General features: G+C 42.9%; 2 pseudogenes; both read left to right on the forward strand.

The window, feature by feature from the left end:
- The first annotated feature begins 12184 nt into the window (after window positions 1-12184).
- Window positions 12185-12303, forward strand: LOC120593647 (uncharacterized; annotated as a pseudogene).
- A 913-nt stretch (window positions 12304-13216) lies between these two features.
- Window positions 13217-13338, forward strand: LOC120593641 (uncharacterized; annotated as a pseudogene).
- Window positions 13339-27113: the final 13775 nt, after the last annotated feature.

Genomic DNA, 27113 nt, shown 5'->3' on the forward strand with positions numbered 1-27113 from the left:
ACAGCAGTGAATAAAACCAGGGAGAAAAAAAATCCGTTTTCTCACTGAGCCTACATTCTAGTGCACAGTGACAAAATGCAAATAAATACACAGATATATAAGACATCAGACAGTGAGAAGATCTAAGAGGACAACAACAACAACAAAAAACAGGGTAAGCAGACAGAACATCATGGAGCAGAGAAGTGGGAGGGAGCTGGGGTTAGAGCGTTGAATAGCTTGCCCGAGGTCCCGGCAACGTGTGGAGCTCACAGTCAAGGTAGGAGAGACATAAAGGAAGGTAACATTTGTCCCGTGAGAGTGCTAGAGAAGGTGCTGGGCACGTTACATGATCTGTCAGTGCCATGATATGAAGCCACATCGAGGGGGCCATTTCTAGGCTCTTGAGACAGAGGAGGGATTCCAGGCTCAGAGAGGCTGCTGGTGTGAGTGGAGGGCTGGGATTCGCATCGAGGCCTGCCCGCCTCTAAAGCCCATGGCCTCTCACTCCTCTGAGTTTGCCTCTGGAGCTGTGGCGTGAAACTTGCTAGCCTTGGAATTAGAGAGAGGCGGTTTGAATCCTGCCACCCACTCCTTAAAGGCTGTGTGATTTGCAGCAAGTTATTTCACTTCTTCTAGCTTCAGTTTCCTCATTCCCCATAGGATTTTTGTGAACAATAAATAAAAAATTTCTGTCTATAAAATATACATAAAGACCTTAACATGATTCCTGGCACAAGGAGCCTCTGATAAATGGCTAAACTCATACCGGCATTCTGATGTTCTCCTATGCACAAGGTCCCTGGAACAGTGGCATGAGATCACCCAGCCCCCTGGCACCAGAGGCTGCATCTGGCCCTTGTCATTGAGCAATCGGTCTTCATCAGGGCTCTGCGGCTCTTCTGATGAAGGATTCCTGAGACCCTGGCTGCATCCAACTGGACACATATTTAGCAAACTCTGGTGTCCTAAAGGCCCCAAATCTGTCGAGGGCACTTATGATACAGCCTCTCACAGAGGGCCAGGGAGCCCTGGAGCCCCAACTCTGAGCTTCTTGCCCTGTCTCCAGTGGTTCTTTACCATTGCCTTTGCAGACAAGCAAGCATGTGGTGGCAAAGACTGGTGAGGTGTTCAGGTGCTCATTTCTGCTCCCAGTTGGTGACAGGTGGGGTGGCTGAGGGAAGGACCTCCAGGGGCTGGGGAAGTTCAGCTGGGCCTCCAGTTTTTGGGAAGTCCCCTTTGCTGATGCTCTGTGTAGAGTCCTGCCTATTGTCTTTGGCAGCTATTTCAGGTTTTTGACGAGCAGGGAGAAGGGTGTTCCCGAGTACTCAGAGTTGATCTTTGTGAGACCATGTTTATTTGCTGATTTCTCTTAGTGTCTCTAAGTAGAGCCTCTAAAAGTCATTGTAAATTCAAAATGCATGCCAATCTAGAACACTACCAGAAAGCCCATTTTTATTCCAAGAAGTTCCTCATTCTCCTTAAGGATGTAAAGAGAGGAATGGTGTGGAAGAGATTGAAAATTGTCCTCCAATGTCTACCCTGCTTTCAATATGAGTGGAATTTTTAACCAGATATGTGGCTGCTCAGCTAAAGACTGTATATCCCAGTCCCCATTGTAACTGAGTGTGATCATACAACTTAAGTTCTGTCCTGTGGGATGGAAGGAGGTGGTGTGAACAGTCTCTGGATTACGTCATTAAGGGGAAGGGTAAGCATGAGTCCCTCCAGTCTGCTTCCTGGAACCTGGAGGTGGTGGCAGCCATTTGGACCATATGGTGAGGGTAACACCCAAGGGATGGCAGAATGCTAGGCCACTGATGTTGTGGAGTCATGACATCAAGCTTGGATTGCTTGTTACATGAGAGCGAAATACACTTCTATCTTATTTAAGCTATGGTAACTTTGAGGTTTCATTATAGCAGCTGAACCTCTATCCTACTTAATACAGATAGGATTTATGGGTCTCCTGGCCATCCCCAAAGAGCTAATATTCAAGAGAAGCTGCTGAGCCAGAGAAGAGAGCTGACTGCTGGAATGAAAAATACTAATGCTGCCAGTAAGAATCCTCTTACCTTGATGCCAGCACATCCCTCTACATCTAGCACTTCACGGAAGCCTCAGGGTGTAGATGAGGCTCAGAGGGTGAAGTTATTTGTCCAAGATCACATGTGAGTGAGTGACAGAGCCAAAATCAGAACTCAGGGTGTCCTATTCCTGATCCCGCCCTCTTTCCCCCACAGCACAGCTTCCCGTCCATCTATAAATCTATAAATAATGTGTAAAAGTGTGTGTGTGTGTGTGTGTGTGTGTGTGTGTGTGTGTGTGTGTGTGTGTATAAGGGAAGGGGAGGAAGGAGAGCTATAATCCCGCTGCAGTCTTTAAATGGGGACATCAAAGTAGCAGGCCAGGGGCTCCTGTCAGGGACTGCTGGAGGAATCACTCTTGTTGAACTCAGCCGGCTTCCTTTGGCCCTCTGGCCTCAGCCTCTGCCCCCTGTGCCTTCTCAGAATAAGGCCGTCCTTTGGCCCTTGAGATACCTTCAGGAACCCACAGGGAGCTAGTGGTGTGATTCTGCAGGGAACGTGTCTAGGGACCCCACGGTGGCTGGGATCCCTAGAGATGAGTAGATGGCCAAAGTAATCCAAGAGGCCAATTCCGATTGCTTCATCTGCAAATTGGCACTAACACTCCCTACTGTTCTGGATTTCTGTGAGAATTAGAGGAATATGCATGTCAGAGTACTCTGTAGCGTAAGTGCTGTCCAAGTGCTCATGAAGTTAGTTAATAAGCCTAGAAAATCATGGGCTCGACTGGTTTATACCAGACTCAGAAAATTGGAAATAATTGGTGTGTAACTGCAAAGGGTGTGGTCCCCTCCAAGCGTCCTGGCTGCTTTCTGTGTCTGGGCAGCATCCAAGGAGGGTAAGATGGAGGTGGGGACTTGGAGCCATAAGCTTGCTATGATATGTCATTTAGCTTCTCTTTGTCTTTGTTTTCTCATCTGCGAGAATCAACTGACAGTCGATCCGATCTGAAAAATCATTTTCAAAAACAGGATGCTTAATTCTGTTTATATATTTTCTAAATTGTTGGAATAAGATTTTTCCTACTCCTGTTTTGGATTTTTATATCTCTTTTCATGAGAGAGATTGGCCAGAAATTTTCTTTTTCCTACTATTCTTGTGTGGTTTTGGTAACAATATTATCCTTCAGAGAATGAGTCTGGGCGTGTGGCAAACTGCTGGTTGATCCTCCAGCTCTGATCTCTACATTTTCCTGGACACCATTGCATAGCCAGAGAATACATTCTCAGCTTGTTTTGGGCTGAGTGTGGCCCATCGTGTGATTAAATTAGCACCAATGCAATGTGAGTTTAAAATAAAATTGCTTGCCCTGGACTCTTTCTCTTTCTGCAAGCTGGCAGAAAAATGTGTCCATGACCAAGCTTCAACCGAGCAGATGAGGACAGCATCCTAAGGAATGATCAGGCGTCAGAATGAAAGAGATTGCAGTCCCTGAATTTTAAAGCAGATCTGCCTAGACAGCCTGGTGGTGGTTTTGGTTGTTGCTTTATTTTTTTTGTTATTGACTTACATCTTAATTGCACACTAGGAATACATTTGAAATGGGTTGAGAACTACTCCATGGCTAAATGTGTGATCGATTTTTGTAAAAGTTTTAATGTGATTCCAAAGATGTACACCAACAAATTACTGGGTATAGAGTTTTTTTTTTTCTTGAATGACAAATTTTACTTTTTATTTTTATTTATTTATCCATTTTTATTATGGCGACATTGGTTAAGGAAAGCCAGTAAGTTTCAGGCATACAATTCAACAGTAAGGCATATAAATATTGCATTGTGTGTTTACCGCCCATAGTTAGATTCTTTTTTGTCACCACATATTTGACTCCTTTTACCCCCTCAGCCTCTCCCTCTCCCCGCTTCTGGTAACCACTAGTCTATTGTAGAGTTTTAACTAAGGTAGTTGATTAGGTTTTTCAAATGTCTGTATCTTTTCTAATTTTTTTTCTGCTTGATCTGTTAATAATTAGAGAGATGTATCGAACTCTCTCACTATGAAGGTAATTTTTCATTTTCTCTCTATTTCTAACAAGTGTAAAGCTATATTATTAGGTAATATAAGTGAATAGACTTTACAACTTCCTAGAGATTGAACTTGTTATAATGTATTGCTTTTTTGTGTTAAAGTACATTTTTACATCATTATAGCCATCCAGATTTATTAGTTAAGCTTAATATGGTAAATTTTCCCCATCCTTTCACTCTCTACCTTTTTGTGTCTTTATGTTTTAGATCTGTCTCTTTTAAACAGCATATACTTACATTTTTAATACAAACTGCTAAACTTTACATTTTAAGAGGTGACTTTAGTCCTTTTATATTTATTGTGGTTATTTATATATTTGTGTTTGTTTCTTGCAGTTTACTGTTTACTTTCTCTTTGCTTTATCTTTTCTGTACCTCTCCTGCTTTATTTTTATTGCTTTTTTATGGTTATTGTTGGTTTAACTTTTAAAATTCTCTTTTCTACTGCTATATTTTTGTAAGTCATACACTAAATTTCTGTTCTTTTAGTCATTGCATTTGCTTTTTACATTACACTTAACATCATTAAATAATATCTAAATGTTTCTCCTCAACAGTACAAGAAACAACACAAGAATGTTAAATGCTTTAATATAGTCACCCTTCTCCTGGCTGTATTGTGGTTGTGATTATTATTATTATTTTCATAGAGACAATGTCTGTTTTGTGTTTACCAACATGTATACCATTTTTTTTGTTCTTTGTTGCACTTCTTCAGAGATCATCTTTCTTCTTCCTGAAGTTCATTGTTTAGAAGTTCTTTTAGCGAAGGTCAAATAATTATAAACTCAGTGTTTATTTGAAATGTCTTTATTTTGCCCTTATCCTTGAAAATAGGTTTTCTTTGTTTGTTTATCTGTTTTTGTTGTTGTTGTTGTTCTTGTTGTTGTTGCTAGTTATTTTCTCCCAGCACTTTGGTTTTGATGAACTTATTTGACTGTATTCTGGCTTCCATTACTGTTGAGAATTTTGCTGTTAACTTAAGTCATCCCTTTGGAGATAACCTGCCTTTTACTCTCTTACCACTTTTAAGATTTTCTCCGTCATTGGTTTTTCTGCATGCTTATTACAATAATATTTGTGTGGATTTGTTTATTTAGACTCGTTTGATATATTTCTATTTCTGCATCTGTAGATTCATACTTTTCATCAGTTCTGGATATTTTCTCAGCCATTACTTCCTTGAATATTTGCTCTTTTTAATTCCTGTTTCTCCTCATTTTATCCTTCATATCATTTACTCTTTCATATTTTCCATCTACCTGTCATAACTATATTCTCATAAATTTCTTTAGCTCTATATTCCAGATCACCAATTCTCCATGCAATCATGTCTAATCTGCTGTTTAACCCATTCAATTGAATTTTTAACTTCGATAATTTAATTTTCATTTCTGAAAGTTCTGTGTTACTCATTTTCATATTTGCCTGCCTATTTTTAATAGTTTCTTCATCCTTGCACATTTTCAGCTCCATATTTCTGTTTTCTTTATTTAATATAGGCTTATTTTATAACTTTATACTATAATTCCAATATTTAAAGCTTTTGAAGGTCTAAATCTGTTTTTTATTCTGCTGACTTTCACCCATTTTATATATGGTTAGTAATTTCTATCACAATCTAATTTTGAATTGAACTTATCTGAAAATCAAGTCAGACCTAGACTGGGAGTTAAATTTTTCAGAGAGAATTGATATATACTTCTGCTGAGAACCAAAGAACTCGAGAGACCTGGATCCACTTTAGTCCCCTTGAAAGGCCCCTAATTAAAGGTGGGGTCTTGAGCTCAGATCTCTGTCCTTGCCTTCTATACAGGGCTTAGTCTCCTTATCATAGTGTTAACATTTGCCCTCAGGGAAACCCTGCCTTTTACCTGTGAGTTTTAATTTGCTGATCTTACTCTCTCTTCTTTTGCCCATGTCTGGACAAGAAAATTCCCCTGACTTTCTAGGGAGTTCAGTGACACATTAAGAATTCTGTTATAATTAGTGCAGGATCCAGTGGGAGAGCTTTTCAGAGTTTGCTGGGGTCTCACTCCCAGACAGAGAAGCAAATTCTATACTCTACCTGAGCCCCTTTTGTGGGGACAGGGAAGACAGATGGGCTGGGACATTAGGGGCCATGTGGACTGGGGATCCTGGGTAGTTCAGCCATGAGTTTTATCTGGGTGGACAGAGGTACTTCCTGGGTGAAATCAGCAGTGAGGGAAGGATAAGGAGGCAGGAATGAAGGGAGAGGGAGAGACTGAAGTCAGGTCACAGAGGTCACTAACTCCAAAGCTGAGCCAAGACAGAAAGACTTTGAAGCACGGGGGTATGTTCCACACAGAGATCAACTTGTTGTTCAGTGCTGGTGTGGGACATAGGTTTAAAGAGGCAGTGACCGGCCATTCAAATGTGCCTCTGTAGATACAGAGGGGACAAGCACAGCATCTCTCTACTGGGCATTTGATTAGCCTGTGGGCATCCCCAGTCAATGCAATAGTATTTTGTAAGAGACTGATGTCAGCGTGGACCAGAAAAGGTTACCAGGCTTTTATCCCTGCAACTTTTGCACCATCTGTTCCCTCTGCCTATAATGACCTGTCCTCCAATTCTATCCCATTGGACTCTTACATATCCTTCAAGGTCCAGTTCAATGACAATCTTTCAGTTCAGCCCTCTCTGTCTGGGACTGTTGGTGGCTCCCTCTTATGTGACCCACAGCATCATTTCCCTGTTTTCTCTGCTTACCACAGAGGTTACAAAGTATCTCCTGCTCTTCCAGCTCATCACAGGTCTCCGGGGCAGAAACCAGCCTCCTCTGTCCCAGCATGGCAGTGTGGCCTGGGGCTAAAAGTGGGACTCTGTAACCAGAAGCCAACCCCTCTAGTTAAAGCTGTCACCTAGGCACAATTGCTTAACACCTCTGGGTGTACCTCACGTTCCTCATCTGTAATTGGACATAAAATGATACTTCCTCAAAGCATCACTATAAAGTTTAAAGAATTAACACTTGTTGGACCCTGAGGGCCTTTCAGCACTCAGGAGATGCTCAGTACGAGGTGTTTGTCATCATCCTGCATCGGCACTGAGTGCTCAGCGCTAGGCACAGGCGTCACAAATGAACAACCTGTGTTGGTCCTTTTAAGTAGAGTAGGGTTTATGTAGGACAGAAAGCACATTGCTGGTACGGATACCCAAGTTGTATGAAGCTGAAACTCACTCAATGTAGTTCCAGTACAAGGAGGGGTTCTCGGGAAGGACAGCTGGGCTTGCGGGACATAAAGGACGGAAGGTCCGCCAACTCCTCCACAGGTGCTTTCTCACCTTTCAGCTTCCTGCTCGTGCCTTGTTTTCCTCTCTGCAGCACCACTTGTCCCACTTCCCACAACCGGATGCGTGTGGCTCTGGTTAGAGCACATTTAACAGATGCTAGAGTCCTGTAGCCTCACCCCCACAACCAGTGGACTCATTGCCCCAAATCCAAATCCTCAAGGGAAATATTCTGATTATACCAGCTGCAGCTCTGCACCAGTAAGCTGAGGCCAGGAAGAAGAAGGTAGTGTTAACCTGGTACTCAGATGGTGCAGGGAGGTGGAGGGAGGGTGTGGTCAGGGAGGCCACTATGGGCAGCCCTAGTGGACAGAGAGAAGCCTGAGCAGAGGCTCAGAGCCAGGACCCCACCCCAGGAGAGGACAGTGGAGCACAAAGCACCATGTAAACTCTATCCCTAGGCTTTCCTGGGTGGCCTATGGGAGCCCAGAGCTAGGAGGCAGGCCTGAGTGGAACCAGGTCAGGAAGGAAGACTCCCCAGTCTCTCATGTTGAGGCATGATTCCATGATGGCCTTTCTGGAGCCCACCTGTTCCCACCTCTGGTTTGGGAGCTGAGAAACTCCTAGTTCCCACAGAGAGACGATCACACAGTGTGAGTGAGCAGCTGTGGTGGCAGTTCCATGACTTGTCACAGAGGGATCATCCCTGACACTGCCACAGCCAGAGGCTGCCCTAATGCCAGATGCATCATTGGCATCCCCCTGAGCCTCTGGCCTCCAAGCTGCTGAAGATGCTAACACAGCCAACCCCGGCTCTGGGCCCCACTCCATCAGCACTTCAGACTCTTCAGATCCAATTCCTGTTTATGTGAGGCTGCTCGGGGCATGCACTGCCTAAGGTTCAGACATTAACCTACAGTGTTTATGATGGTGATGATTATTTCCATCATTCAGAGGCACAAACTGAGAACCAAAAAGTGAAGGGCTCACCTAAGGTCACAGAGTTCATAGGAAGCAGAACTGTGATTTGGATAGAGTCTCATAAACACAAGTTCTGTACTTTATTCCCATACTGTCTCTGATGAGTGAGGGCTGGAGGCCACCTGCCTTTGGTAATCACCTTTTACAGTTCATTCATTAAACTGAGTATGTTTACTGAGCATGTACTATGGGTTAGACATTAGACATAGGCATTGTGCTACATACAAAGGTAAATCAAACGTGTCCTGCCCTCAGGTAGCTCATACCTATTAATTGCCAAGATTGCAAATGCATAAAATCTGTAAGAAAAGAGCCTTTGAGTAGAACTGAACACTCATCCACGCAGAAAAAAAACTGGCTCTCTCTTCAGTGATTCCGTGTTGCCCAGGATCCAGTCCAGACTTCTTCTCAAGGTTCTCAAGCTCCATCAAGGCTTGGCCCCACCTCCCTCTGCAGCCTCATCCTCCGTCACCCTCCTTCCATACCCAGCCATGTCACACTGCTATTTGTTCCCTGTACGTGACTGCTTGTTTTCTCTTTTTCGCCTCAGCACCTGCTGCTTCCTGGAATGCCTTTTCCCCACTTCCTTCTCCTATAAACTCCCATTCTCTTCTCAGACAGCTCAACCATGCTCTCTTCTGAGAAGACACCACTGCCTTCCCCTTCTAAAGACAGAAAACCACTCCCTTCTCTGATGCCTCTCTATACCTCGCACAAGGATTTTTGTGGGTAGAACGGTGGACCCCAAAAGATATGGCCACCTAGAATCTGTGAAGGTGAACTTATTTGGAAAAAGGGTCTTTGCAGATGAAATTATGCTAAAGATCTCAAGAAGGTATCATCCTGGATAAAGGTGGGTTCTAAATCCAATGACATCTGTCCTTATAAGAGGAAAGGCAAAGGAAGATTTGACACAGACGCAGAAGGGATGGCCATGTGAAGATGGAGACAGAGATTGGAGTGAAATGTCTACAAGCCAAAGAATACCAAGGATTGCCAGTAGTTAAGAGAGCAGCCACCAGAAGCTAGGAGAAAGACATAGAATGGATTCTTCCTCAGAACATTCAAAAGTAATCAATCCTGCTAACATCTGAATTTTGGACTTCTGGCCTCCAGAATGGTGAATGAATGTATTTCTGTTTCAAGCCACGGTTTGTGGTGATTTGCTCTGGCAAACCCTAGGAAGATGATAAGTATTGTCTGCATAACACTGAAAACATTGGTTCATAGTCCTGTCCCATCCACAGGGCTGTGAGCAGGATCTGGGTCACCTCCAGCGCTGCAGTCCCAGCCCAGCTGTCTGTGACATATACTTGGTGCTTAATAAATGCTCACTGACCTGAATTGCCAAACAAAATTTCTGTTAGAAGTAACTGAAAAGGGATTCACTTCATGGAATCAAATTTGGCCGAGTACTAAATGGAATGGCCCGTTAGCATTGGGCCCTTAGAGACAAACTAGATTTGGTAGGTCAATTAATAAATCATCAAACACCTCTGGCCCCGAGTCCACATCCAGATAGATGTGTGATGCTTGTTTTCTCCTCATTAAAGGATTTCAAGAAGAACAAAGTTCATTTGGGAAAGGAATAAATGGGTCTCACAGAAGCCATTTTTCTGGGGGATGCACATTTGTCAGTGGTGGAGTGGGTTTGTTTTGAGCACTTACGCAGAGAAGTTGTTCCAGTGGAGGATGAGGCTGGGGGCTGTGGAGGCTCATTGCAGGCATTGGGTGCTTGGAGGATGCTGTCGTCCCCAGACATCCCTGCACCTTTCTTCTGTTAAATGATCCTTAGAATTTCCTTTGGGAAATCACATCTCCTCAACTTCCAGCTCTATTTGGGTGGGGATAACATGTCCGGCCTGGCATTCCTGAGGCCACAGTGATTGGTTCAGGAATGGGCACCTAACTCTCAGAGCCAATAAGATAAAAGACAATTTTGCTGAGAATTCTGGGGAAAAGCTATGTGCTTTCCTTCTTTGGAAAGCCTGTAGTTTAAAGCTGGTGCCCAGGCTGCTGATACCATGAGAAATATAAGGAGATGAGGGCTGAAAAACTGAGAAAAAAACAGCTCTGCTGTGTGGTGTGAGCGCCAGTCAAGCTGTAGCTGAAATTCTCCTCAGATTTTTCAGTTTTGCAAGCCAGTTAATTTCTTGTCTTACTCTGGTTCGTGTTGGAGTTTCTTTTGTTTGTAACCAAGAGTCCTAGTTATTAAAAGGATGATGCGGTAGATCCTGTTACTCCAAAATCCAGGTACACAAAATAGCTTCATATGGTATAAGCTTCTTAGCTGGGAGACCTGAATGGAAATTGCTCAACCAATCAGCTGTGTAACCCTGAGGAAGATGTTTAATTTTTCTGAGCTTCAGTTTTCTTATCTACGACTTGGAGATAGTTGCTGCCTTTGGGGTTTATGAGGACTAGAGATAGCGCATGCAAGTCACTTAGCATGGTGACCGACCAAATACATTTTCCATGCATGGTACCTTATGAGGGTCATCTCTCCTTTCTTTGCCTACTCTGGCAGTACCAAATGTCTCGCAGGCTTTTGAGTTGTCCTCAGAGGCATTTCTACATTTTATGATTTGAGACATATCAGATGACTTTTCAGTAGGCTGTTTACTTTTTCTGGTTAAGAGTAATAAATGCTCATTGAAGAAAACAAAAACATATAGTAAAGGGAAAAAAAGTAAATTTACCCATAGTTTTATGACTAAGAGTTAATCCCTATTACTATATTCAATAGTTTGTTTATAACACATGTTTTTGGCTTGATAAAGGTTACATCTCACACATTTCTTGGATATATGGTCTTCAAAGCTTATCAACATGGTTGTGGAGAAATCTGCATAAAGACCATGGGGCCTACTGAGAGAGGAAGAGAGGATGGAGAATCTGCCCAGGTTTCATTTCCGGGTGCTGGAGACAAAACCACCTAAGATTAGTGGGCAGGAAAGGGACCCTGGATTGGTTCTGCTGAGAGTAACAGAGACTCAAACAAGCAATAGCTTTAAAAAATAAGAAGGAAGAGGAGAAAGAGAAATTGTTATTTCACTCTCATTTATAAACCCGGAAGTAAGCAATGCATGGCTGATAAAACATTTCTCCTTCCAGCTCATGCTTTTTCATATCTAGAACGTGGTTCTCATTCGAATGATCCAAGATAATAACTAGAGCTCTAGACAGCATGTCTGCTTTGCAGGCAGCAGGATGGAGGAAATGGTGAGGACAGAGGGGGAAGGGTACACCCCAGTTACCTTTAAAAAATGATTTAAGGAAGTTGTTACCCTTCTGTTTACAACTCATTAGCCAGAGTTTAGTCTCAGGGCCTACCTACCTGCAATAGAGCATAAGAAATGTAGTTTTTATTCGGGATACAAAAATACAGAGGTTATGTTACTATGGAACAAAGGGGCATTTCCAGGGACACCACAGGGAGAGGGGTATCTCCACAGTGGAGCCAATACAGCCCTGGCGATAGGTCGATGGGGCATGGTGTGAGGCCGGGTCAGTAGCCTCCCTTGACCACCCAGCTTAGCCCCAAGGATATTCTCTGGGATCACTGATTCTGCGAGTAAAGAGCTCAGGGCCAAGTCAGTGCCAACCACAGGTAAGAGGTCCACTGTTTCATTTTTCTCCCTTTTTTTTTCTTTCCATAATTTTAAAAAAAAATTATTTTATTATTAGTTTCAAGTATATGGTACATTGATTAGACAATTATATAGTTTATAAAACGATCCCCCTGATTGCTTTTTCTCTCCTCTGGCTCTACACCTAGCCATTACATTAATGCTGACTGCATTCCCTATGCCGTGCTCCCCATCTGTATGACCATCTATCAGCTACTAATTTGTAGTCTACGGCCATGCCACCCTGAACGTGCCCAATCTTGTCTGATTTTGGGAGCTAAGCAGGGTCAGGCCTGGTTAGCACTTAGATGGGAGACCACCTAGGAATACTAGGTGCTATAGGCATTAAAAAAAAAAAAAACCAAAAAACTACTAATTTGTATTTCTTTAACCCTTCACCCCATTCTCCCAGTCCCCAACGACCCACCACCCCCATGCCGGGCCGTCACCAGATTTCTTAGTGATGTCTATCTAAAGTGTTGTCACAGCCACAGATGTCTGTGTGACACCCTGTAAAACTACCTGCTTCTAACAGTAATCTGTGAGGCTGCAACCACCTAGTTCTCTGTTTCTCCTTGGATGGCCCTGGGGACAATGCTTGAGTAAGCAGCAATGGTGAGCAGAGTTGTTCAGGCTAGGACTTCCTGAGTATGCTTTGAGTGAGTCTCTGGCTATGACAAACAATGACACACCAGTTCAAGGTGACTGATGATGAGGAGGGATGGCCAAGACTAAATGATATGAGTGAATAGCCTGGAAGTGGGATTATTCCTAATCCAGGAGGGGAGAATGAAGCAGAGTCTCACAATGGGGCGATGGAAACTTGGATTGTGTTAATGGGATTGTTGAGAGAAATACAATGGTGTAGAGAACATACTGGATATATGTGAAAAACTATTTCCCAACATACATCATATTTTGCTTTTTTAAAATTGAATATGTGTAAACATTTTCTCTTACTACATCCTGAAAATAGTTTGTGAGCTTCTTTTAGGGGCCTTTATATTACTTATATTTCTATTCTCAGCTAGATGCCCCCATTTCAGTGCCTGGTATATGACACCTAATTTACACATATTTATGGAACTGACCTGACATTGTCGTCTAACCATCATTGTCACTGACCATATAATATCTCACAGACTTGTTGCACTATCATTTATTTAACTTTTCCCCTGTTTTTAGATCTCCAGTTATGTTAATATTTCGCTATTATATAAAACACTGTGATGGACATCTTTGTACAAAAGGCTTTCCAGTCTATGGCCATGCTACTCCGAACAAGCCCGATCTCATTTGATCTTGGAAGCTAAGCAGGATTGGGCCTGGATAGTAGTACTTGGATGGGAGACCACCTAGGAAGACCAGGTGCTGTAGGCATAAAAAATAAGGGATTGTAAGCTAACAAGGTCCTTGCAATCTTTGAGGTCAGCTAAGGGTTGCTTCACCTAAAAAAATAAAAAATTAAAAATTTTTTTAAAAAAGACTTTCCATCTTTTAGATTATTTTATTTGTCTAGATTAACAAAAGGAGGATTCCTGGGATAAACGTGTCAATTAAACACATTTTCTCAGGGGCATCTGGATCTTAAGAGGAAGGATCAAGGAATATAAGAAGAGAAGAAAATTTCCTAGTGGAATTTAATGTTTTACATTAAAAGAGAGAGAGAGATTTAGGGTAACATAATGGCAGTCTTATACTCTGGGTTACCTAAAAATGTTTTTATCTTTATTTTATGAGAAATAAGATTACATAAAGAACATTCTTAGAGTACTGGCAATGAATTTTTTTTTTTTTTTTTTTTTTTACCACACCTATAACCATGTTCTTGGTCTACTATCATGGTTCTAAGAAGAGAGTGAATGGAGCTCTCACTCTCATGATTCTCTGTCTGTCAAAGGGCAGGAAGTACACATGCAAATAGAATCGAACGAGTCTCTGTTCTTAGAAGACAAACTTCACTGAGGAAACTCTTGTGCTAGATGTGGGGTTACTTTGTCATTCATTGGCCTTGGCCTTGGACCTGTGGACTGGCTCGATGGATGGAAGATCCCAGAATGTCTGCCTTGGAGTGATTTGAGCTTTCATTCTGTTGCTTAATGATCTCTCTTTCTAGATCTATGGTGCACTTTGGTCATCAGCTCTCATCTGATTGGCCTTATAGTCACAGTTCATTGTCTCATTTACCTGGAGATAAGCACAAACTATACAGGGTTCAACCTGACAAGAATACAGTCTTGTCAAGCTATGTTGAACCTACTGTAGCTTGTCAACAAGTCAAAGGAGGCTCTCAAAATGTCTCGGTGCAGGGCAATTCAAGGCTCATATCCACTCTGCAATATGTGAATCTATGCTGAACAATTGGCTTTTTTCCAGTCCTCACCCACGTTCCACATTCACGTATTAATCCACTGCAGTGTGCCTGGCAGTGTGCTAGGCTGGACAGGAAGTTTTTTGTTCCAAGAATCATTTGATGATTAATCAAATATTACTAAGTACCTCCTCTGAGCTGGGTGCTGGAGGAATAAAGAGAAAGACAGAGGCCAAACCTTCAAAATCTGGCAACCTGACAAAGGAGCCAAACATGAGAATAGAAGAGGACACTCAAGTATTATTGGGCCTCTGTTGAGAGCAGTCAGACCCATGAGGACCCAAGGGAGGAATGCTTATTTTAGTCTTGGGATGGGTGGAGTTTGTGGAGCTAAAATGTCTTCACCAAGAAAATGACACTCAAGTTGAAACTTGAAAGAAGGGTGGATATTTATTGGGTGGATGGGGAGAAGAGGAGAAAGTGAATGGCATTGCTGCAGAGTGAGCAGCCTGGTAAAGCTGGGTAGCATTAGGTAGCGGCTGGGCACAAGAGTGATGCAGCAGGGAAATGATGACAGGACAGGAGAGGGAAGGGAGCTGGGGACATGGAGGATCCTGTGGGCCCAGCGAGGAGTCAGGAGAACAGGGAGAGGCGAGAGCAAGACTGAACCACACTTTCTCTTGTTCCAAGTTGGTGGGAACTTTGCAGCAGCCTGTTAGACTCTGACAAAGAAGAGAGTTTGGGGTGGTGGGGGTCCCTCAGAGCCAGTGATGCCAGCTCAGAGCAACCAGGAGGCCAGGTGCCTGGCTCTGGCTGTGGGGACTGCAAGAGGAGGGCAGGGCTGCAAGGTCAGGTGGTAGAGCACAGTGAAGGGCCAGTTCTTGTGTTCTGAGGGTCTTATGGGGTATTTAGAAGCTACAGGCAGGTCCAGGAATGGAGCTCTGTGGGGCCTTTGCTTTGGGGAAGCCAAAATGAGCTCACAAAGGAGTGGCTCTCTGTAGACTTAGACCTGAGTTTACATTCTAGGTCTATGGCTTACCTGACTTTACTGAGCCTCAGTCTCATTACCTATAAAACGGGAATAGTAATAATGTCAGCTTCAAAGTGTTATGATGATTAAATGATAAAATGATAGGTGGTCAGCAAGGAGACCCCAGCCTGGCAGACTGTGAGGTGCTGATAGGATCTTGGTATCAGAAATGTAGGCAAGAGTCTGGGAGCAGGGCTGACTTCCTGGAGGTCAGCAACAGCTACATCCACCCTGGAGGGCCAGTCTGTGAGCAGCTGGCAGTGCCAAGGCCCTGTCTGATTGAACTGCCTCCTTCTCTAATCAGGCTGCTGCTGTGAGTGGAGTAGCTGGGCCTGGGATGCGCTTGGCTAATCAGCGTGCATTCTTAGCCACTGCAGTTGAATATTTTAACTAGGAGATTTCCTCTTTTGGGTTGATTGAGGCACATCTATGTACCAGCCTGGGACAGGGGCTGCCAAGGCAGAGGGCCAGGAAGCAGAAGAGACAAGCTTCTTTTTTATGACTCTATGCAGTGAAGTGAGTTCCAGAGTGGCAATATGTTTATCCATTTCCTTTATAACTCAGACATCCAGCTAGCCAGTTACTCTGTTCAGGCCAACTTATCTGTAGGTACAAAGAGTAATAAAGGCCAATTATCCACTCATCCACCCTTTCATCCATCTCTTCTCCTATCCAGCTACCTACCCACTACCCCATCTACCCATCCATCCATCTATCCATCATCCATCCATCCATCCACCCAAATAATCTGAGTCCTACCATCCTCTGCACTCTTGGAGTCATTTTTCCCTTCACTATTCTAGTATGATACCTTGAGCCCTCACCTGACCTAGAAGAAATCTCAGCCATGCCCCCCTCCCACTCCTAATTTCCTGAGGCCTTCTGAGGAGTGTTTACCTGTGGTGGTTGTGGCTTGTCACCTCCTCTGTGAGCTGCAGTTGTGGGCTTCTCCCCTCCTGCTTCCCAGCTATCCTTGCTTCTTTGGACCCCTCTAATCTCCTTATAAAAGTTTGCCCTAAGCATAGATACAGTTATCTCCTTACTCTCCAAGGCCCCACTGTCATAAGGTTATTATAGGTAATAGATTATATTGAAGATATTCTTAGGAAATTGTGGCACCAAGAAGGAAAACTTAAAATTATACCTCCTGTATCAGAGTTCCCACAGCCATTATCTATAACAATCACAAGAAGCGCTTTCCCTGCCCCTTTCTCCTTGGTCCTGGTGGCTGCCAGATATGGGCAGGGACCAAGGATGGGTGATGCTGCTTTCACTCAGCTCAGGGGTCTTCTCACATCTTTTTTCTCTCTCTGGGCCCAAGGCCATGTAACCTCTACCTCCCACTCATCAGGAGTAACAAAACAGAACCAAAAGAAAAACTACCATTCTTTTAACATAAAAAAAAAAATGAAGTACAGAAAGTACAGATATATGCCTTTGTCCATAGGGTAAATGCTTAATAATTATTTTGTAACTGTGTTTGACCCTGAATTTACTTAACCTACACTTTTAGAAGCCTGAGATCTTGCCTTTTGAAAACCAAGAGGCCAGTTAATTTTGTTTTAGCCCCAAGAAAAGAGCAATCTGTCCCTCAAATATATGGGACACAGTGAAAGCAGTCCTAAGAGGGAAATTCATAGCAATACAGGCCAACATCAAGAAACAAGAAAAATCTCAATTAATAAAGATCAGAATGGAAATAAATAAAATAGAGTTTAGAAAAACAAGACAAAAGATCAATAAAACCAAGAACTGATTCTTGAAAAGATAAACAAAATTGATAAACCTTTAATCAGACTCATCACGAAAAAAAGAGGACCCAAATAAATAAAATTAGAAATGAAAGAGGAGAAGTAACAAAGGATCATAAGAAAATACCATGAACAATTATATGCCAACAAATTGGACAATCTGAAAGAAATGGATACATTCCTAGAAACATACAATCTCCCAAGACCAAGTCAAGAAGAAACAGAAAATCTGAACAGATCCATCACCACCAATGAAACCAAATCAGTAATCAAAAAACTTCTAAAAGGCAAAAGTCCTGGACCAAATGGCTTCATAGGTGAATTTACTAAACATTCAAAGAAGAATTAATACCTCTTCTTCTCAAACTATTCTAAAAATTTCAAAAGAAGGGAAGGCTTCCTAACTCTTTTTATAAAGCCACCATTATTACCCTGATTCCAAAACCAGACAAAAACATTACCAAAAAAGAAAACTATAGGCCAACATCCTTGATGAACATTGATGTAAAAATCCTCAACAAAATATTAGCAAACCGAATTCAGCAATACATTAAAAATATTATACATCATGATCAAGTTGGATTTACTCCTGGGATGCAAGGTTGATTTATTAGCTGCAAATCAATTAATATGATACACCACATTAACAAATTGAAGGATAAAAATCATATGGTCGTATCAATAGATGCAGGAAAGCATTTGACAAAATCCAGCATTCATTTGTGATAAAAACTCTCAGCAAAGTGGAATAGAGGGAACATACCTCCACATAAGAAAGACCATATATGACAAACCTACACGTAACATCATACTCAATGGGGAAAGGCTAAAATTGTTTTCCTTAAGATCAAGAACAAGACAAGGATACCCACTTTCACCACTTATATTCAACATAGTCTTGGAAGTTCTAGCTACAGCAATCAGACAAGAAAGAGAAATAAAAGGCAATCAAATTGGAAATGAAGAAGTAAAACTGTCATTATTTGCAGATTACATTATAATCTATCTAGAGAACCCTAAAGAATCCACCAAAAAACTGTTAGAACTGATAAATGAATTCAGTAAAGTAGCGGGGTACAAAATTAATATGCAGAAGTCGGTTGCATTTTTTCACACCAATGAACTATCAGAGAGAGAAAATAAGAAAACAATCTCATTTATAATTGCATCGAAAATAATAAAATATCTAGTAATCAAATTAACCGAGGAGGTAAAAGATCTGGTCTCAGAAAATTATGTCACTAAAAAAATAAACTGAAGAAGATACAAATAAATAGAAGCATAAACCGTGCTCATGGGTAGGAAGAATCAACATTGTTAAAATGGCCATACTATCCAAAGCAATCTATAAATTCAGTGCAATCTCTATCAAAATACCAATGGCATTTTTCAGAGAACTAGAATAAATAATCCAAAAATTTATATAGAACCATAAAAGATCCCAAATAGCCACAGAAATCTTGAGAAAGAAGAACAAAGTTGGAAGTATCACAATACCTTATATCAAACTATACTACAAGGCTATAGTAATCAAAACAGCATGCTACTGGCATAAAAACAGACACATAAATCAATGGAACAGAATAGAGAGCCCAGAATTAAATCCATGCCTACATGGTCATTTAATCTATGACAAAGGAGGCAAGAATATACAATGGGGTAAAGACAGTCTCTTCAACAAATGGTGCTGTGAAAACTGGACAGATACATGTAAAAAAATGAAACTGGACTATCTTCTTACACCATATATGAGAATAAACTCAAAATGGATTAAAGACTTAAAAGTAATACTCCAAACCATAAAACTTCTAGAAGAAAACATAGGTAGTAAACTCTCTGATATTGCTATTAGTAACTTTTTTTTTCTTTCTGATATGTCTCCTTGGACAAGGGAAACAAGAGAAAAAATAAACAAATGGGACTACATCAAAATAAAAAGTTTTTGCACAACCAAGGAAACCATCGACAAAACGAAAAGACAACCTACTGAATAGGAGAAGATATTTGCCGATAATATGCCTGACAAGGGGTTATGATCCAAAATTTATAAAGAACTCATACAACTCAACAAAAAAAACGAACGATCCAATTAAAAAACGGGCAGAAGACCTGAATAGGTATTTCTTCAAAGAGGACATATAGAGATAGCCAATAGACATATGGAAAGATGCTTGAGGTCACTACTTATCAGCAAAATACAAATTAAAACCACAACGAGATATTACCTCACACCTGTCAGATTGATTATCATCAATAAATCAAAAATCAACAAACGTTGCTGAGGATGTGGAGAAAAGAGAACTTTTGTCATTGTTAGTGGGATTGCAAATTGGTACAGCCACTCTGAGAAACAATTTGGAATTACCTCAAAAAAAATTAAAAATAGAACTACCTTTGACCCAGCAATTGCACTTCTGGGTATTTATCCAAAGAAAATCAAAACACTAGTTTGTAAAGATCTCTGCACCCCCATGTTCACGGCCGTACTATTCACAATAGCCAAGATATGGAAGCAACCAAAGTGCCCATCTATAGATGAGTGGATAAAGAAGTTATGTATATATATATATATAAAATGGAGTATTACTCAGCCATAGAAAATAATGAAATCTTACCATTTGCAACAACATGGGTGGACCTAGAGGGTATTATGCTTAGTGAAATAAGTCAGACAGAGAAAGATAAATGCCATATGATTTCATTTAAATGCAGGATTTAAGAAACAAAAGAAATGAACCAACTAAATGAAAACAGACACATGGATACAGAGAACAAACTGGTGATTGCCAGATGGAAGGAGGGTTGGGGAGCTGGATGAAAAAGGCGAAGGAATGAAAAAGTACAAATTAGTAGTTTCAAAATAGTCATGGTGATTTAGAGTATAGCATAGGGTATATAGTAAATATTACTGTAACGGCTGTGTTTAGTGCCGATGTGTGCTAGAGTAATCAGGAGATCACTTCATGAATTGTCTAAATGTCTAACTTTTTAAAATTAAAAAAAAAAAAATCTTTTAAAATACAAAAAATAAAAACAAAAAAAGAGCAATCTTTCCCCAAGAAGATACGGCCAGGTCTCTCTAGATTACAAAACTGACTGAATCCTTCTTGCTTTTATCCTGGTACCCACTCACGCATCTGCTGGTCTTCCAATCCATTATTCTGTCACTTTTTCATTTATACAGCCGATATTATTGTGCTCCTTCTAAAGCCTAGACTCTGAACTGTGTACTGAGGATATAGCCATGAATAAAATAGATGTAGCCTATGTCTTCACGGAGCTTATAGGAGAGAAGAGGAGATCGTAAATAAATATATAATACTCATTTCAACAGAAATAAGTGCTAGAAAGGGTAAGTGCCTCCAAGCAGACTTCCATGTAACTAGCTATTTATTTCTTCACTTGTCTGTTTTTGCTCATTCATTCTTCCAGTCATCAGGAAATACTGACTCAGCACTTGTCATTTGTTTGGCACTAGGCCAGGAGACTCAAATACAAAAAAGACCCTGCCTCTTCCCTCAAAACATGTACAGACTGATGAGTAGAGGAAACAGATAAATATCTGACAATGATATAGAGGGGCTGGAACTAAAACAGATGCTTGGGAATCAGTAGAAGCCAGAGGAGGAAATAACCATTGTGTGTAGGAGTTGAGGGACAGGCTTCCTGGAGGCGGTGTCCTTTAATCAGGACCTGGAGGATGGAAAAGAGTTTGTCAGGTGGAGAAGAGGGTAAAGGCACTGAGGGCAGAGAGGAGAGCAGGCAGGGGCTTTTCTAGAATGGGGTAGATTTGCTTGGGGCCAAGAAATGTGTTCAGGGAGAAGTGGCAGATGAAGCCAGGGCAGCTTCCCAGGCTCTCAGGAAACTTTCCTGGAGAAAAACTTGACTGCTGTTCCTGCAAAAGAGACACAAAAATAGGGCTGGAACTGCAGAAGACACAGGGCAAAGAAGAAAGCGGCTGGCTCCGTGGAGAGAAAAACGGAACATTTTCAGAGGCATTTGGAGACCCCCAACCTCTGCACTCGATACCTGCTGGGGTGTGTTTGGCTTCTATGTGAGAAGCCTGTTGCTGCAGGGTAAATTCTCCCTGGTTGCCTGCACTTACCTCCCAGCGTGCTAATGAGTGCAGAGCTTCAGGAGATTCCAGAGCCTGTTATTTAGTGCTTATCGACTGGAGCAAGGCTAGATGGAGGCACTGCCAGTTAGAGGCAAGGATACCAGGCCAGCTCTGGCACCTGGCTCTGCAAGACCAGCCACAGGCCGGGGAAAGGAAGAATGGGAGCAGAAGCAGGGCCAGGAGCTCCATGTGAGAGGAAGCTGAATACACTGACTGGAGACCCGGGAAAGCCATGTTCTGAATATGGCACATCATTCCCAGAATTATTGGAAAAACCCAGTAGAGCAGCTCATGTGGCGGGATGGCAATATGAAGTATTAACTTTAGCATTTTGACCCCAGGACCTTTCCTCTTCTGGGCTGCTAGACATTAAAGAATGCTTGCTTAGTCATTTTTTCCACCTGAGAAGAGGTTAACATGAAAAAAAGTGAAAACAAATTTTTTCTGTGTTGGAAAAGGAAAAGCTAAAGTGTCTATTAGAGTGAAGTCTAGGTTGCTGACACAAAGAAGGTTGAAAATGTAGTGTCATAAATAAGATAGAGGTGATTTCATTCTCACTTTACAATCCTCAGGTGAGAGTGGGGCAGGTCTGTGGACAGTTCTGCTCCACAAGGACTCTCAAGGACCCAGGTGCCCTCCATCCTGTGACTCCACCATCCCTAGAATAATAATCTCAGCTGCACGGTCTAACGTGAGTCACAGACACATCCGTGTTTCAGCTTGTGGGAAGAAGAAGAGTGCACTTATAGACTGTATTGTTCAGCACATTTCACTTCTTATTGGTCCACCTTCCCAGGGGAGTAAATTTCCCCGCCCTAGTTCCAAGTCTAGGTTTTAAGAGGCACCATGAGTTTCTGTTTGATACTCTAGGAGCGTCTGACCTCAGCCATAAGTAGAAGGCTGTCCAACGTAGCTGCTATCTCTGGAGTTTGGGTAATGAGTCATGTGGGGCAGACCTAAACTTGATCCCCTGGCTGGGAATAAAGCAGTTATTCAGAGACCTGCAGACTTATGAACAAGAAATAAATACTTATGTTTGTTTATCATTGAGTTTTGGAGTGGATTTATGCAGTATTATTGCAGTAAAAACAGACTGATACAAAGTATGAATTGGAGGCAAGAAATTTCCTTTTAAGCAAGCATGAGTTAAGTTTAAAAAATCAATTTCTCTTCCATTTTATTAATCATAGGACCACACCTAGCTGCAAGGGAGGCTGAAAGACATAGTCTGAAATTGGGCAATTTTATGCCCAGTTTAATAGAAGATATACAGAGACAAACAGGCACATAAAAATATGCTCATTAGTCAGTAGAGAAATGCAAATTATAATGAAATGCAAAATCATAACGAGATGATACTAAATTCCCACTAGAATGGCTATAATAAAAAGAGAGGATCATACCATGGGTTGATAAGGATGTAAAACAACTAGAATTTTTATACACCACATGTGGGAATGTAAAATGTAAAGCCACTTAGAAAAATAGCTTAGCAGTTTCTTAGAAGGTTAAACATATATCTACCATATGATCCAGACAACCCACTTTTACATATTTACCTAAGAGAATGAAAGCTTATGTCTACCCAAAGACTTGTATGTGAAAGTAGCAACTTCATTTGTAATTGCCCCACATCGGAAACAATTCACATTATCTATTAATAAATAAATAGATAAACAGATTGTGGTACATTTATGCAATGCAATGATATTCATCGATGAAAAGGAATGAACTATTGGTACATGCAATAACATGGTTGAATCTCAAAGTAATTATGCTGAGCAAAAGAAGCCAGATGAAAGACTATGATTCCACTTACATAAAACTCAAGAAAATGCGATCTACTCTCTAGAGACAGAAAGATTATTTACTACCTGGGGATGAAGGACATGGGAAGGATGGAGCAAGAAAGGGACTGCAAAAGGGTATAAAACAACCTTTGGAGTGATGGAAATGATCATTTTCTTGATTGTGGTGATGGTTTCATGGGTATATACATGTGTCAAACTCATCAAACTGTGCACTTTAAATATATAGTTTGCTGTATGACAATAATATCTCGATAAAGCTATAAAATGAAAACGAAAGCTCTTACTACAGGAGGAACGGAGAATGAATTTTGGCAGACAACAGGCATCCTCTAGCTCAGTGGGGAGAGACATTTAGGTGCTATGGAGGGGGTCTCTGAAAAAATAGTTTTGGGTCCTCCGTGGGGCTAATTCTTGCCCTTTCAGGTAAGTTTGGGCATTGAGAGTAGGAGGGACCTTTTGCCCTATCCTCATAGAGCCCTAAGAGGCAGGATCCTTGTAGGTCTCTCCCAGGCCAGTGAAGGAAGAGTGGAAAAGATGTGGCTACACTGGAGGAAGGATGGTGGTCAGAGGGTGGCGGGCACAGAGGGCTTAAGACAACCTCTCTCAGTCTCCTCCTGCAGTCTTTCTAGATGTGCAGAAAGATTTTTAAGAGCTCTCGAAAGGATATCTTAATCCAGACCCTCTAAGCAGTAAGTGCCATGATGAGAGGAGGTAGCCAATTGTACCTTCAGCCCTCATTTCCCTGGGCCCCAGCCTTACCACATTTAGCTTTGGAGTTTGAGATGAGTGGTCAGGGTGGGCGGGACAAGAGAAAGAGGCTCACCTTTGTTTTGCATTTGTGTTAAGACTCTCAGAATTTAATTGGGCACTTCTTCCTCTGAAGTAGACAGAGAAAACTCACCTGGCCTAATTCTGAGCTCTTCTCTTAATGGGCAGGGCCCTCTGCCATCCCCTTGACTCCAGGCTTGCCCAGGTGCCTTGCTTTGACCAATGGCATGGGAACAGGTATAGTATAAGCAGCAGCTTCGCAAGTCCTTGTGCATTGGGGCTTACTCTTCTGCCACTTTTGCTCCTTCACCCCGCCATGAGAGCATGCCCAGGTGAGCTGCTGGAGAGTCATGAGTGACAGGCCAAGAAGACCACATTCATCCCAGCTGGGGCCTGCCAAGACCAGCTAGCCTCTAGCCAAATACTGACTGGCTGCAGATGGATGAGTGAACTCAGCCCAAATCACCAAGGCCTGTCCCAGGTTTTCACAACTGTCTAGTCAACCCAGAGGCTTCTAAGAAATAATAAATAAATGTCGCAGGCTACTACATTTTGGGGTGGTTTGTTATACACAATAGCTAACTGATACAGTTTCCAAACCTCTGACCCACATTCCTGTCTTATTTGTCCACGCATCTGGGAATACTTATTCCATCCCATGCTCTCCCCTGTCTTGGCCCATTCCTAAGCTCTGGGGAGCTTCTGGACAGCAGAAGCCTGAGAGGGGCCCACGTGTGCCCCTCTCATTCCCCTTGGGGAAAGTAGGGGGCCAGCTCGCTCAACACGAGCCACTGCAGATGACTCTGGAGTCATAGAGAAGCAGAGAAGTGGGAGGCCGCACATTCCACTCGGGGAAGTGCACGACTTGATTACTACTCAACATTTGCAGTACCCAGATACTCTAATTAAGAGAAAAGGTCAATAGGTTAAATAAGTAACTTAATCAGAAAATTATGCAAAGTGCCTCAAGTCAAACATATTACACAGCTCTTGAGATCGATAACGGTATGCAAATCGATCACCCGTGTGCGATCAGGACAATTCAGCAGCTGCAAGGTAGAAGTCAGCCAGGAAGGCTCAGGGAACCTACTGAGCTGGGAAGTGTGAGTGCCCAGCACCCTGAGTGGGAGCGGGTGGACATGGGGTGCCTGACCAGTGAAGGACGTGCAGTTTCTCCTCTGTAGAATGGTGAGGGCAGCATGGCATAGAGCATAGGATTGGGGAACCCGGGCTGGAGTCTCAGTTCTGTCTCTGCTAAGCTGTATGGCCTTGGGTGAGCCACTTAGCCTCCCTGAGGGTCAAAACAAAGCAGAGATACCGATACTGGCTTCTCAAGATTTGGAGAGGATTGTCAGCTGTGACCCTGGTGTGTGTGTGTGTGTGTGTGTGTGTGAGAGAGAGAGAGAGAGAGAGAGAGAGAGAGAGAGAGAGAGAGAGAGAGTTCTGTGGTCATGGGTCCAGGAGATTTCCTTCTCTCTGCCACCTGCCTTACTTCTTGCTAAAGCCCCGAGGCCAGGACATTTGATCGGAGACCAGCAAAAGCCTGTAGATCCATTCGGAACAGTGGTTCTCAGTTTGGGGTGAATTTGATGTGTCTGGAGACAGTTTTGGTTGTTATAAGTTGTGGGGGTGGGGGATATACTACTGACATCTAGTGGGTGGAAGCCAGGGACACTTCCTGAACATTCTGTAGCACACAGGACAGCCAGCTCCCCACAACAAAGAAGTATCCAGCCCAAAATATCAGTAGTGCTTAGGTTGAGAAATCTTGATTTATAAGATTAAATAGTTTGTGAGAGAAAAAGTAGGATGGCTGCATCAGCCATTGCATAAAAGGTGGCAAGAGGACTCTGGAATATGATCATAGGACATATTGACAGTAGCCTGCTAGGGCTTCAGGATCCCTGGGGGACCCCTGACTGGTCCTAGCCCTTCAATGGAAGCCATTCGGAGGCCTGTCCCAGGCCTATGAGAGGAATAACACACTCAAAGAGGACACAGTACTCAGAACAGTCCTGCCAGCTTTGCTGTAGAGGGGACCGACTGCTACACAGCTCTTCCTGGTCTGGAGACATCAGGCCGGGCCTGGCCCTGATGAGAGGGAGGGCTTGGGGGTGAGGGGGGTGGCGCAGAGTGGAGAGACTGCCCGGGTCTGGCATTTCCTTGCAGCCTGAAGGAATGCTGTAGAAATGGACCCTTATTTGGGCTTGTTTTTGTCCCCCAGCAGTGTTGGAACTGCCTGGTTTTTCCCAGGCTTGCCCACTGCTCAAGGGAGGGAAGAGGGACCTTGGGGACTGTCCCAGGCCTGGTGTGGAGAGAACACCCATCCCCCACCTGGGGTACAGAGCAGCGGTCTGGCACTCCCATTGCCCTGCAGGAAGCCTGCGTGGCTGCTGGGGGTTCTTTGAAAAGAAAGGGGTGAATATTCGCCTCTTGCACCCAGGCCCCTTGAGGGATACTTCCCCCAGGGTGGCTGAACTGGGAGTCTCAGCTGTGTCTCTGCAGGGAGAAGGGCTGGAGTAGATCAGTTAAGACAGAAACAGGATGCATCTTGGACAGAGAGGGGTGGGACAGAAAGGATGGTGGGGGCATCTCTCTTTTTTCCAAGAGTTCCCTCACTTTCTTGAGTTTCCTCCTGACAGTCAGAGGCTGTCACTGAAAACCCATCCCACTGACTTATACCATGGGATTCGGGTCTAGAGAAAAGAGCAGAAGGGATGATGAGGGACAGTCAGGCCTCTTTCCTTCGTCCCTTTTCTCATGATGTCAGCAGTCATCTCAGGCCTGTGAGCATCCCTTTCCTAGTCCCTGAGTCACCTGAAATTGGAGTCATCACAGCATCCTTCCCAGTGGTACAGTTGGGGAAAGCAAGGCCCATAAATAGTTAGGGTCTTGACCAAGGTCATAGAGTAGGTCAATGACAGGGCCAAAAATGGAGCCTCGGTCCTCCTACTTGAGTCCAATACCAGGGTGTGACAATCTCATAGCTATCTCTGCTTGCCCTTGCTTCGCCTTTCTCATGAAAATCAGCCTTCCAGAAAGGACACTGTATTAGCTATCTATTGCACTGTAACGAATTACTTCAAAACTTAGTGGCTTAAAATAACATTTATTATCATGCAGTTCCTGTGGGTCAGGAAATAAGACACAGCTTAGTCGGGTCCTCATAGGGTCTCACGAGGACATTATGGAGGTGCCAGCTGGCATTGCAGTCATCTTAAGGCTCCGGATCTGTTTCCAAGCTCGCCCATATGGTTGTTGACAGACCCTGGGTCCTCGCTGGCTACTGACCAGAGGCGTCAGTTCCTCACCCCGTGGGCGTCTCCATAGGGATGCTCACACTATGGCAGCTGGCTCCTCTCAGAGG

This window comes from Pteropus medius, unplaced genomic scaffold (genome assembly GCF_902729225.1).
Source record: "Pteropus medius unplaced genomic scaffold, Ma_sr-lr_union100, whole genome shotgun sequence".
NCBI lineage: Eukaryota > Metazoa > Chordata > Mammalia > Chiroptera > Pteropodidae > Pteropus > Pteropus medius.